This window comes from Aythya fuligula, chromosome 6 (assembly GCF_009819795.1).
Source record: "Aythya fuligula isolate bAytFul2 chromosome 6, bAytFul2.pri, whole genome shotgun sequence".
Classification (NCBI taxonomy): Eukaryota; Metazoa; Chordata; class Aves; order Anseriformes; family Anatidae; genus Aythya; species Aythya fuligula.
The window spans coordinates 24,669,286-24,684,094 of NC_045564.1; the positions used below are offsets into that span (position 1 = coordinate 24,669,286).

Genomic DNA, 14,809 nt, shown 5'->3' on the forward strand with positions numbered 1-14,809 from the left:
TGAGCTTTTGGGACCAGGTGAGGGTCCTGCTGTGATGCAGGGGAATGCTGTGGGACAGCCCCCTCCTTGCCCCGCAGTCCTGGCCCAAGGATCAACAGCCAGGATCAACACCCAGCCCTGGTGCGTTGATTTCAAACACACAGAGCTGGAACCAGGCTCGCTGCGTGGCCCAACAGGCGCTCTGAGTTTTCTGGCCCCACCACAATCCAACCTTCTCTGCAAGCCCTCACCGTGCTTTTTCCTCCTGGTTGCAGCAGCAGCCTGCTTTTCTTTCTTCAGCTGTTATCGCTGGAATGGGCACTTGAAAGCCCAGACTTTGCTGAGCTTTTGAAAGTTGTAACAGAAAATCCAGCGAGCAATCTGTTTCAATACGGCTTCGGCAACAGCAGTTCCTGAGGCATACAGACAAAGGGGCTGGGACTATTTTTACATCATTGTCTAACAGAAAATCAAGCAAGGATGAAAATCAGAACTGCTCTGATCCCCACTAACGGGACGACTGACAAAGCCACCAGGCACTAACCTGAGCCTGAACTCAACCAGCCAAAGACTGCTCACAGCCGAGAAGTGACAGGGCATCAGATCAGAGGGTGACTTCCCCGAGCAAGCAGGGGCCTCTGCAGAGCTCCAAGCGCACCAGGAAACGCTGGCGGGGCATGCTTATAGCAGGGCCGTGGTTGTGACTGCAGCTCAGGGCAGACAGATTTGAGGAGTGTCCAAATCCCACCTGAGAATTACGCAAACACCCGAACTGCTGATCCCACGGCGAACTCCAGCTCAAACACCAGCTCCAGTCCCCGCTGCCTACCTGTCTGCACAGCGATCGCTGCATTAACAGCCTCGCATACTTCCTTTGAGCAAAGCCAATGTTTTATTGTGGTAGGAGCAGCCAAAAAGGGGTCTCAGCTGCAGGATGAAGTTTTGCTTTTTGGTTTTACATGGCAGTGAGAGCACGTGTGACCGAGCTGGGAACCTGAGGCAAGAGCTTCAGAGGTGAACTCAGGAAGGAGCTGAAAAAGGCTGAGGAAGAGTTACTGTCTCAGCACTGCTCGCCTTGGTTAAAGGCACAAAAGAGGCTGGCAATATGATTTATTTGCCACCCACAGAAAACTTGCAGGCATATGGCTTTCTGGAATGGGCTGACAGTTCCCTTTGACACCTGCCTGAATTGATTTATTTCTCCTTTTAGGAGCAGGAACTTTATTCGTTTTGTGCTCTTCTTCACTTCTAAGTAAAGGGCATCTCGAATCACAGCTCAGATACCTGGGAGCTTCACTGAATTAGCTAGCTCAAATTTGTTCGAAAAAAGACTTTTCTGCAGAGGTAAGTTCACCTTGGCAGGCTTTACACTGCGTGTCCTCCAGCCTGAGCAAACTTCACACTGTGCGCGAGATACTGTATCTACACACCATCTACACTATATTCCCCAGTTATTAATATTAGATCTGATCAACCAAAAGCATCAAACAACCTGAGTCTCCACATACCTGTGCAGAGAAAAGAAGAAATGAGCTAGGCATACTTTGCTCAGGAAATAAAAAAAATAAATCTAAAGCATCTGAAATTCATGGAAGTATAATTTTGGGGAAGGATATTCAGACTAGGAAACGCCAGCGTTCTGGGTTCTTTCACAAACATCACACAGATACAGCACTACAGACTTCCATAAAGCTTGCTAACTCATGCTTAAAATAAAGGGAAGGCAGGATCAGGTCTTTAAAGGCACTTAAATGCAAAGTGAAGTCCTCAAATCTTTATCATGCAATGCTTGTTCTACCCCTGGCAGAGGACAGCATGATATGTCAGCCTGGAAAAAAAGCCAGCACGTTAAACTGAATCTGAAACAGGGACAACAAATCTCAAGAGCTTCTCCCACGATAAACGATGTTTATCTGGCCATCTTTATGAGAATTGTGCTATTGCGTGCCACAGCCTGCTTCTGCCTACCATGGCAGAGAGGGGGAGAGACGAGTCAGAAGTCAGATCTACACGCTGCAAATCAATTCATCTCTCCTATGATTATTTATCCTACCTTTCAATAATCCTGTGAGGATTGCCATTAAATTCTCAAGGCCAATGAAAAAGTCATTTAAATGAATACCAAGGTCACTGCCTCTCTTTTGATTGCCACATTATGTTGTTCCGCAGCAGCTGTATCCCTCTGCGTTAAACTTCCCTAGTTTTAGAGATTCTGTGTTCATAAAACGAATGAGAAAATAACAACCCTACGGGCCCTCAGCCCAGATGCTCCGAAATGCTGCATAAGGTCAGCTGGGATTGTGGAAGGAAGCCCCAGCTTTGTAGTGGGCACCTTTGACAGATGTGCTCTTAAAAGATGCACTGTTGTGTCAAGTGTATGCTGACATTAAACCTGAGAGATGAAGTGAGGGAAGGAACTCATTCAGTCCCAGGTGAGACGGGGAAAGTCAGAGCCAACACAAGGATGCCCTGCAGCCTCTTCTGAACCTCTGCTGGTGGGAATACTGAAGGGACAGCAGGGACCTGAAGGCACAGGAGGACCCCGCAGCCTCCTTCTGCTCTGTCAGAGGACAGGGAAGTACAAGTCAGTTACCCTCCGTCCTGCAGCAGACACCACCCCTGGGTGCCTGTAGGTCCTGGACACCTCACCTGTCCCCTAAACACCTCACCTGGCTTCACCTGCACAACAGGAGACCTCAGGAGACCCAGGCTGCAGGGTCCAAGCTGCTTAAAAAGGAAAGACCACACAGAGTAAGACTAAAGGAAGAGTGATACAAGAGGACGAACAAGTCAAAGCCTACAAATCAGCACTAGGACTTGCAGTACAAGCCAGGCTCTCGCTAGCTGGTTAAAAGAGCTGCCTAAATGAAGCAAGAATTCTGTTTTCCCAGTTTATTTATAATCAATCTTCTCATTTGCACTGCGTAGTCAGGCAGATAAATAGCTCCTTCCCTCAGTGCAGTTGCCATCCCACAGCTCAGCTGCACCCAGGAGGATGGGGGCTGGGGTCTCCACACACAGCTCCCTCCAGAAAGCCACCGCAGGGCAGAGGACAGCGCTCACCAGCACTTTGTCCATCGCAGATGGAAAGGCCAAGCGTGGACAGAGCAAGGCTAATGTGCAAGGGTGAGCAGCACACCGACAAAGGGATGGCCACTGAGTGCACTGAGCAACCTTTTTTTCCCCTAAGCACACGTGTTTGTTTGTAGCAACCCGTTTGGCATCACAGCAGAGACTCGCAACTGAGCGCAGCTGCTCCAGACATTTTCAGAAGGGAATCAACTCAAACACCTCCGCTGCTAAAACCAAGTTTTGCCTGCAGAGGAGCAGCCAAGCACCCCCAGCTAAGCTCCTGCAAATGCTGTCTTAGTGCTGTCCTCGAAACATAAAACTCTGCCTCTGTCATGTATTGCTTGCTCGTTTCGGGTTATTATAGCTATACAAATAAACACTGTGCTTTTGGTCATGTCCTCTCATTTTAACACAACGTTGTCTGACAATCTGAATTGTACGTGACAGGCAAGAGATAAATACCAGCATCCTGGCAACTGTGGATAAGGAATTTCTGACATGAAGAACCCCAGAGACAAATTAAATTGCAAATAAAGATTTTAAAGAATCATTAAATGTCTGCTATCGACAGCCTGCTTGGGTACTGTTATCGTGCACCAGCTATTTATTGTATCGTGCCATCTCCACGCACATTTATAGCCGCATACCAAAAACATTTCCATTGGCCTGATGAGAAAAAAAATTTGAAGCAGAACGCGTGTCCTGCAGGTGGGTCACCGGCAGTTCAGGCTACGTTCAGGGAGGACTTACTGACACCTCCAAGGAAAAATTATCTCAAAAAAAAATTCAGATGCACCTTCACTCTCTAAATAAATAACTCCAGAGGAAATCCCTTTGATTTCTCCTTTCCTAGTCCCAGAGGAGCAGTAACCTCTCAACACAGCAGAACAGCCAGCCCTTACATGCACCCTGTTTTTAACTCAGAACCCAAACACCTGTACATACAAAAGCAAGAATGTGGTGGGGAGATGCTAATCCTCAGAGCCAGAGCAAGGACACGCAAGCCCCAGCCCTCTCATCACTTGTGTGAGAACACCAGGCTATTCTCCACTGCCATAATGTTTTTACTACACAAAGATTTCTTATACAGTATATAAGAGTAACTCTACAGCCTGACACGAGGCAGCTTACAGCTCTTTTACCACTGCACGAGGGCATAAACTACAGCAGCTGCAGATTCCCTTGCATAATTTAGCCGTCTGCATTGCAGACATCTGATGGGAAATCATCCACAAATTCATCAGGGAGGGAGGGTGCAAACCTAGATGAAAGCAGCCTTTTCTCCCCACAAGCACAGGTATGCATCTCAAGCCCTGCTGGTGCCATGTTCACTTAATGGTCCTAACAGTCCGCAAAACCTCATTGCCTCGGACCCAGGCCATAAGCAGAGCTCCAGATTTCTGCTTATTACAAGAAATTCATCTTAGGAAGGACCAGGGGCTCGAGAAATTTTATGCATTCTGTTTTCTCTCCAGTACTTGCTCTGAGAATTTTTTCACACCTCCAAACCATCCATCTCCTTCCGAACAGCAGTGCTGCCCTCCCAGGTAAGATTCCCGATGCTTTGAGACAAGAGATTCAATACTTGATGCTTTCTTAACAGATGAGCACAAGCAGCTTCAACATCTTTAACACTGCATTGAGTTCTAATTTTCACCAGCTGGCTGTGTATGCATGCGTACACAAATTCAGACTGCCCTTACCCTGTTACCGTACTTGTAAAGGTAGATTGATTTGACCAAGCATAATTTTTCTTAGGGATCGATAACAAGCAAAAGCTTCCTGGCTGTACAGGGGCTGTAAAAGGTCAGCCTGGAAAAAACTCTAAGGAACTAGAAATATGGAATGAGAAGAAAACACTTCATTGGTTTAGGTTAGTGCAGTCATGCCCCATTTCTGCAGCTGCAGCCCAACGCCTCGGCTGTGTGGGCTGCGCAGTTCATCCCGGTGACAGGAGAGCAGCACAGCATCTGTCCCCACCGCTGCCACCACCACAAACCTGATCCCACTGTGCACAAACAGAAGAAAATCCTGGCCTAGAAGCAGCTCTTTGGCCCCACGCAGCCGTGCCCCAAGGGGACTACAACTCGGTCAGCGCGTGACTGCGGTGGTAGCGACCCCATCCCTGGGGAGCACCTCCTGCACGTGCTGCAGAACACGCACAGGAGGCACGGATGTCCCGGTGCAGAGCTGTCAGCACTCAAAAAAACATAGAAGCTCAGCCTGGAGCGCTAGCAGGAGATTCATGTGGATACCAGCAAAGTCCTGATCAGCCACGTGAGCCACCTGACGCCTTCCTGGTACATAGGGATGCACGTGGAGTGAGCTGAGCCTCAGCTCCGCATTTGATTGCCTTGGTTGCAGAGGTAAAAGCATTTGAAATCCAATTCTTGATCATCTTTTTCATGCTGACATAATTACTTCCCCCAGCATTGCCGAAACTGCTCAGAATATTCATAATGGCATTTTTTTAGACAGTTAAAGAACAAGTTGTTGTGTTTTTTCCTCCAAAAAGACAATCAGTTCACTGCATTACATTAAGATAAACCAGACCAAACTGGTAAGCATTTAACCAAGCTCCAGGAATCCCTTCTGCATTGGTGCTGTTCTCCCAGGTCCAGCAGAAGGGCTGCCTCCAGCCAGCAACAGACCTCGGCAGAGGGAACTCAGAGCAGAGGAGGCTGAAACACCGCTGGTCCCGCAGGCTGCCTCCACGGGACTTCGAGGAAGACAATTCTTACGACCTCCTGCATAAAACATGCTTCTACCCTCAGTTCTGAGCACATCAGAGCACATCTCCTTTTGACATGAATGCTCTTTATGTCAAAGATTTGTGGAGAGGAGATTTCTGCTCCATCTTGCTCCCAGAGTCATCTCTCAGCACTACAGGGAGCCCTGGCTGAGCTGGGCTCCTGAAGCTAACCTTTGAAAAACATACCCCCATCTTCCATGGCTCAGGAAAGCTCTCTAAGCTCAGCACTGTCTTTATTTAACATAAAAAGCCCAACAACAAAAATTGCACGGTTCCTCATTTCCATCTCAAATCTGGCTTCAGCTTCCAGCTATTGGAGATGACGCTGCACATATAGAGCCTCTTCCTCAAAACCATGGTGCACCTGGTAGCAAACAGCGTTGGGAGACGGTGGTGCCTCCTCCCATCCCTCTTAGGTGGGAAAAGAAGTGAAGGAAGGTGGATCAGCTGGCACTGGGAGATGTGAATTACACTTCCTACATCAGCTTGGAGGAACATTGCCCCGAGTAGGTGTTGGAAATTAATCTTCCCCTATTGCAATATGAAAGAGGGAGACAGCAGCATGGCTGCCTCAAGGTGAAACTGTTAAGAGTTTATGAAAAATGCCACCAGAAGGATTCCTTCTCCATTAGACCGTAATTATTCCACTTGGATGCAAAATTGAGATTTCCCTAGGAAAGGTAATTATATCCCAGAGCACTGAAGGTTGAGGGGTTGGGGGTTAAAAAAATATGGTCACATTGGCTATTACTGAAGTCACCTACAGAAGGCAAGCATCAGGAAGGGATATCACGGACACTTCCTGGCCAAGATCAGAGCAAAAGTAGTTACCAGCTGAGATGCAGTCACTTACTTCGCAGAAATGTGCTACAAATCTTGCTAACCATGAGCAGGCAGGACCCCAGAAGACACCTCCACCACCAGCATAACACCTCAACGCACTGGATTCATTTATTAATAACTCAAAGACAGCACCACTTGCCAAACTCACCCTCTGGAAGGGCACAAGGAGCAGACAGACAGGCAAGCAATCTTCCAGTGTAGGTTTCTCTGTTCATTATTTGCCCTTTAAAGTAAGTTCCCTACTCTGCCTTTCACAGGATAATAAAAATTGAAGCCATAAAGTATTTAGAAAGATAAACTTGATAATGAAAACTCTGCTGGTAACGATTCAAGCAGCAGAGATATTGTAAGGCTCTTTCCAAATGAGAACCCTGCACCATATATTAAGCTCATCCAGGCAAGGAAATTAATTTATTTCAGAAGAAATAAACCTGACTGCTTAATTCTTAAAACTAATTCCTGCTGTTAACTGGTCATTAGAGGCGAGCAAAGTAAACCTATAAAAATAAATTACGCTCCGCTCCTATCAGAACTCACCACAAAAGCATCAACAGCTTATGAGTACACGGGGGTTAAGTTTGCAGGACAGTCTCATCCCGGCCACACACACAAATGCGGACTTCTCACTGGACTAAAAGGCCAGCTAAAACTGCCCAAGTCTTTTAAGAGACTGCTCTGATGAATAACTAAGCCTACCAAGGCTCCCAGAGATGGGGAGAGCGGGGTGAGTGTCCTTTGGGCTGCCCCTTGGCTCTCCAGCAGCTGTAGCTACTCCCTTGCAGTTGCCTCAGTAGGACTGTAAGGACTTTTTAGGAGAGAGGGAAGACAGCAGTAATGGGAGAAATGAGGCAGCAAATCCCCAAAGAAACTAATGTTCCCTTCACACCACCTGCCACACATTTACGGGAAGATTTTTTTTCTGATTGGAATAGCCTTCGTAAATGCCTTCCTTAATAGAGAACCTAATTGCTCCATATTGGAGGCTAGCATACAGAGATGCATTTTGAACAAATCTCATGAAGTTCACAAAAAACATGGGTCTACAGTTCAGCTCCCTTCTTTTTACCTCTACTACTCTCCTGCGCAGCACCCTCAAAATACTCACAGCTGCTAGGAGATAAGCTCCTCGAGCTACACACCCTGTCCTCTTGTTCTGTCCCTTGCACCATGGCACAGAGCAGGTCAAGACCCAGCCCAAAGGCAGAGTAGTCACAAACACCCCAAAAGTCTGGTTTTGCTACTCTTTCTATTCTGAAAATTTCTATTATTCCCTTCAAGTCCAGGAGCTAACCAGGCTGCAGGTGATCATCCTGGCCCAGCCGTGTGTTCTCCCAGTCACAGCCAAGGCTTCCTAAACTTGGGGGCCAGAAGCCTGATTGTGCTTCTGGTGTTGCATTGTGGAAGACTATCTTACCTCTTCCCTGCTTCCCAAGCCTTCGCAATGCTCAGTTACAACTTGCCTTCCATTCCTTGGCTGCTGCAGTACTGGAGCATCTCGCAGTCTGTCTGTGGCTGGCTACATGAACTCCCCTGCCAGGTGAAATGTCATCCCCGCTTCACAGATTGGAAACAGGGACCAGTATTTAGCAACATGCATCAGAATCGTACAAATCAAAGCAAGTCAAAGAACTAAACTTTTACATCTCCAGGCCAAGGCTATCAATTTTATCACTGGATCATCCTTTTTTATGACTTTACCCTGCTCAAAGAGCACAAACTGCTTCAAAAAGGATTTTCTTATATGAACTGCATGCCACATTATCAAAAGCCTGACACAAAAGAGACAAAGGAGTCTCTCATTACTGTCCTCACCCTTTTCATTAAGTATCCTATCAAGTTTTACTGCACAACCTAGTTATTAGGATTTTTATACTTTCCATATTCCTATTTATATTAAGTACCTCTAAAAACCCATATTGATTTTTATCTTTAATCCCTCAAGAAACGTAGGTGGGATGGTCATTAAAAAAATTCATGTCAGGTTCTTCATTTTCTTCGTTTGCTGCATTTTCAAGAACTCATGTTTTAATGTGTGCCTAAAATCTCCACTGAAAATCACTGCTGTAATTACTTTAACGAGGCAGGTCACGGCACCGGGAGGCCACTGGACTGAACTATTTACACATCCCAAGGTTTCTTTTGGTGATATCCAAATTTACGCAGTATCAAGCACTGTCCTGTTGTAGACTTGCACACTTAAGTATTGATGACCCTGGTCTGAATATCAGTCCCTAATGCTCCAAAATCAACAATCAAAACTCACTCACTTCATTGGAAGTGGATTCAGGAGCCAAGAATTTTCCTGTTTTATTCAAAGAATTTATCTGTTCCAGGAGCCTACCAGCAAGGCACACAGCTAAGAAGTGCATACATTCAGCGACCAGAAAGTTGGCACAATTTACACTTGTCCAGGGAAACAGTTTATTATACGTGCCATTAAAAATGCATTAAAGCAACATTAAAGGTAGGCACCTAAGGGATGGGAAGAGTCAGGAAATGCTCCGCTGAAACTTAAGCACATCTCTTTTCTTCACCTAGGTATCCAGGCTCTTAAAACTGCAACATTCATCACCCACGTGCCCTTGAACAACAACTCAACCTTTCGGTGATTAGGGCACTGCAACTTCTTCCCATCCTGACAGCTGCTTCACCAAGAAGCCAAGCGCAGCTGGGCTCTGCCTATGAGCTACCTGACAGTTCAGAAAGTGTCTTGTTCAAAGCTTTTTTTAATTGCTCTAAAAATAAGGAGAGTATTTTGCACTGGCTCCAGCAGGAGCAGGATCAAGCCCACAGCACACACCTTGACACATGCGTGTTGGCTTGTGCATCACCCCACAGATGAGTAAATGCAGCCGTATCAGTTGGGTATGGCATCTGTTGAAGTTACAAATACATGGCTTACCTTACACACTACGGGGTTCCAGCAATCATTTCAGCCTGCAGCTAACATAGCACCGAACTGCCTGCCTTCATTTTATTCAGCAATGCTGTAATCAGAAGAACTGGCACAATTACTTTTAAAGCCCTGCCTGTGCAGAAAGGCCAATTTAAAAAGCGGAGTTCCTACACGAGGCTGGGTTGTCAAAGCTTACAGAGACCTTTCAGGAGACTAAAGCAGACTCCTGACTGAAGCCTACATCCTGGCAAGCTCCTGGCTTCCAACCCCCTGCCATTTCGTAGGGCTACACCATGTTCTGCAAAGCCCGCTCTTCCCTCAACTTTTGCCGAGTAATAAGCCCAGCTCACATGTTGTTATCTTTGACCAAGGATTGATCAAAACTATGCACCTGGGCCCTGTTATTGCTGCTCCTGGGAAACCACCTGACACTCCTCCCTGAGGACACCAGCCAGACACTTGTCTTTTTTTCTGAAACACCCAGTTCGGCTGGTGCCAAGGCTGAGGTCAGAAGGCAAACCTTCAGTGGTGAACAAGTATTTTCCACCTGAACTAGACTGATTACCATCAACAGAGACAGGTTGAAACTTCTTATGGAAAGATACCACTAGAATATTTCCAATAAATTAAGATGTTTACCTACTGCTTTGCTTCATCCTAGAGGCTGTACGCCTGGAGGCAGATGCCAAAAGCTCTGTATGTAGCCAATGAAAACTGCCAACATTTTATTTTAAAATTCACTAATATGTCAGATATGACAGGGTCAAATAAAAATTAAAGGATATTTCTATCTATTCCACATTGAGCGCTGTCGTTATTTGGATAACCCACATGCCTTTGAATCATGAATTAGCATGGAAAAACTTGAGAAGATTGTATTTACTTATTTTTTATTACATGCTGCTAATATTACGCTGCTGCTGACCTGCGCTGGAAAGGCTATTTTTTATTTTTAATTTTAAGGCTACGCAGTAAATGAATTCCTCAGCCTTTTCAACCCGTGGCCTTTCTGTTGAGGCTGCCAAGAGAAGTACCAATTAGCGCTAGCTGCAATGGTGGCTGGCTTCCATGACGAACTTTCATAAGGAACCAGTGGGGGGCTGAAAGGGAGACTTATTTATTTATAGTTGTAAAACCCAGCCTAAAAAAAAAAAAGATTTGATTTTCTGCACACATTTTGGTTTTGCTTTAAATATAAAATGAGCAATAGACTCCCATGTCCTAATCTCACCACATGCAGCAGGAAGAAACAAAACCAAACTCACTGAAACCAGTGGCGGTGTGCCATCGGGGAGAGTCCACTCTTCGGTTTGAAGCTGGAGGCCTTCATCTTGTATTGGGCTAATTGGTTGGCATTCTTAGTAATGAGTCCACAAAGTGGCTTAAAACCCTGTTTTTTAATGCACGGGGAAGGAGGAGGAAAGCGGAGAAGTTGTTTTTCCAAAGCTAAATTGATAAAACAGCTCCCAGTGCAATTAAAAACTTGCACAGATGAATAGCCGGCTTTGGAAAGCACCAACTGTGTAATTTATCAGGCTAGTTTACAAAGGGAGAGAAAATATCCGAGGACAGGAAAGGAATTTCACGGACATTTCAACAACACATCAAAACTGTATTGAATTTTATCGTCTCAAGATTTATTTTTCCCTCCCTTCTATTAAGAGGGAGCAAGAAGAGATAATGTCATAGCTGCATCACCAAAGCACTTTCCATGAGCAAATTAAAGGCGCAGGGGAAAAAAACCTGCATGTTCCTTGCCTGCCTTTCTTATCAAGAAAGAAAACCAGCGATGGCTCCAACATCCCACTAAGAATATTGACATTTTCCCTAACCTTATGCACTGCAGCTACACCTTATATAATGTCTATGACGAAGTCCTATGAAGAGGGCTGGGTAGGAGACAGTTTAAACATGAACATAAGCTCACATACAAGGAAGAAATGGTGCAGGAGAAATATATTAATACTTCAAATCTTTAAAACACCAATGCATGTTCATAGTTATAGTAGGGACAACCAACCTCTTCTCCTCCTTTGCCCCTGGCATCAGTACCACACCACAGACCTTTTTTTTTTTTTTTTTTTTTATTTTATGGACAATGGGGTTTGAGAGGGAGGGGGGAAAAATAAGCAACCATGGGAGGTTACCAACCATCACTCACCAGCAACAGTAACTGACTACTCAGATCTGCTCTTGCTGAATGTACCCAGGGAAGCTACAGCTCGTGGTAGCACCAGGACTTTATTGTACACGAGGCTTCCTGAACAGCTGTGCCCTTAAAGTGTTAGTGTCCTTTGTGTTAACAAAACATAATGAAAAGTTGCTCTTGTGCATGAAAAGCAGACATCTTTTAGAACCCACTGCTGAATTTGCTTTAATTTCAATACAAGACTTTAAACTCTCCTCAGTAGCATTTGAATTGACTTATCCGTGACTTGGTTAGGGTTATTTTGTCCAAGACTCTGAGATCGTGCTTTGGAGCAAAACGATGGGAAAAATGTAGAATGAGAAATTATCGGTTTTTTATTCTTTCGACAAAACCCAGTCTGAAAGACTGCAAACTGCACTAGCTTGGCAAATATTTTGGACAGCATTTTTCTAAAAATAGCATTTGACTCAGCAGTTTGACGGGGACAAATGAAAATACAAACAAAGTGCAAAAAAGGGCTCTTTTGCACTCAAGTGGTTCAGGAACATTTTAAGTCCCAGTGAGCCACTATGTCACTAAAGCATTTAGCAACATTTGACTGGCAGTAGAGCTTAAATTTAGAGACACTCAGAAGCCAGCTGTCATCTTGGGCAGCTAAATAAATTGATCAGCACAGAGAGCAAGAGGCACAAACAGACATGCAGTCCTTATTTTCACTGCTAACAGAACATTATGATAAACTACATAGATGCCTGTATTTATGCTATGGTTGAGCTTTGTTTGGTCTAGCGATGGCATACATAGCTACACCTTTGCTTGGTGTGACACATCTCTGAGAGACTCGTGCTATGGAACATGGCCAATCCAAGCAACAACTCCAAAACCTTCAGGGGAAGAGACCATTTGTTTGCTCTCCTTTTTTATAGTGCTGTGTGTCAGAGATCCCAGTTCATAGCCCAGTTTTCTTCTGTGTAAAAGCAACACAGAAAAATCACTTCAGATGTCTGCAAGACCAGTCACCTTCATCACGTTATACGTGACATGAATGGCAATGCTGAGTGCACAGTCCCGATGGTTGGATGTATCCAGGCTAACAATATGCTTACCACCAGCATTTACAAAATTTCAGCAGAATGTCTGGGTAAGAAGGAACACAATGCTTTCTGTGAGTCTGTCTGCACTGGCTAAGGCGGAGGAGTGCCCTCAGACTCTCGGCTGGCTGGGTCACTGTTTACCTATGCTAAACATTCAGATTTGCTGAACATCCTCTTAAGGGCTTTACAAAGAAGTTTCAGAAGGTTAAAAATCCTACTTCGTGTCCCTAGTGACCTGCAAAACAACGGCAAGATGAACTCATCCCACCTACAGTCACCCACGTGTTTCAGGGCCAGCAGTAGCAATTCAAAGCAGCATATCTTCTATTTAGTGGCTGTACTAAATTATTGCAGAAAAGGTGTAAGGTCACCGATAGCAAGAGGTGCAAGTTGCATGCTACAGACGCTCCTGATATGTTTAAATCACCCATAGCTGCTCTGGTTGATCCTAGTTACACACTAGGCTGCACTTAACACAAAATGCTGCAACACTTCTAATTGGGCTACTGAGAGCAACTGATTGTAAATAATTATAGAGTGGGCCTCACGGGTGATCATTAGTAGCCACAGGCATGGAGATCCAACTGGCCACATTCATCACAGTGCCTAATTTTGCAGTTCACAGGTATTTACCATGAGTGCGTTTGGTTCAACTGCCTCTTCAGCACTTGCGGGGGAGGAATAAAAAGCTTCCGTCTTCCCACACATCTTTTAATACTACAGTGTATTAATACATCGGCCATCTGACTGCGGAATTGTAATTAAAGCATCACTGAAATAATTCTGTCTCTAGTAAAAGATCTTTGCATGAACATGAGATTTATAACCTGTTATAAAAACTCCAAGTCACGTGTACACTGCACAGGGACATAGCTTTGTAAGTCCTTACTAATTCCAGGCCAGTGTTGAATCCTCTTGTTCATTCTTAGTTACAAAGAAGTATATCCTGAGTTCTGGGTCTATTTTGTTCATGTTTCAAAGAATAAAATTAGTTATTAATTTTTAGAAGCAACTGTCACATCCTAAGCCACAAAGGGTTGATTTTTTTTCAAATGATGTCCTCCATTTTTACTGCTTCTTTTACTGGAGTAATTTGTCTCCTTACATTCATAAGGTGTCTCCATTAATAAAATTAATAAGTAGTGAGAAGATCTTTTAATCACAGAGAAAACTGTTTATGATAGCTGCCTGTCATTAATTGGTTTGCAAGCCTCGCACTCTGTGCTGAGGTTGCCCACAGAGGATTCTTACAACCACAAAGATCTTTAACACATTTAAAAGCTGGATTCTGCAGGTAGGCAGACCACTACCACTTGAATGTAAATAAAACGTATTACACATTATCTATGCCCTAAATATTCACTTTACATTTAAAATTAAGTTTCTTGGTAAGGAACATTCTTTGTTTCAATCCTGAGCAGCTGGAACACGTTATCAGGAGAATGCAACAGCCCAGTTCAGGAACTGATTTACTTTTATAACAGCATTTGCCAAAGTACTGCTGTACCTTAGCACAGAACGCCCCTCCGTACAAAACACACTCAGCTGCAAGGGCTCCTCCTCTCCAAATGGGTCACGTCATACCTACAATTAAATTATCTGTTTTATATTACCTGTGCTTTTTGAGGATATTAGAAAACAAAAATTAAACAGAGCCATGTTCAGATTTAAAACTAACTTGAGTTTCCTACAAAATTTGAATGTAGCTGCACATATTCATCTATTTTTATCCTGACTTCCTACAGGAATGTGGTTTACAGGACAAACTTTTGTTTCTTCTCTCTGCCTCCTTCCAAATAGATTATCAAATTCCTTTGCCCATTTAGAAACTCAAAAACCAACAAAGCTTTCAAATACTAATAAAATAATGTATGTTTAAAGAAATCTGGGGCAATATGGGGAGAATGCTTATCCCAAGCCCTTGCACGCAGAGAGGTGAAGCAGGGAAATTCAGCAGTTACCTTCCTGACTGGCAGCTGTTGTCCTGCCAAGCCAGCAAGCGTGCAGCTCCAGATGAGCAGCCG

At 44.6% G+C, this 14,809-nt stretch overlaps 1 protein-coding gene across 1 annotated transcript in view; it reads right to left on the reverse strand.

The window, feature by feature from the left end:
- The window catches only part of PDIA5 (protein disulfide isomerase family A member 5), a 96,693-nt gene that overhangs the window by 32,093 nt on the left and 49,791 nt on the right, over positions 1-14,809 (reverse strand). The window lies entirely within an intron of this gene.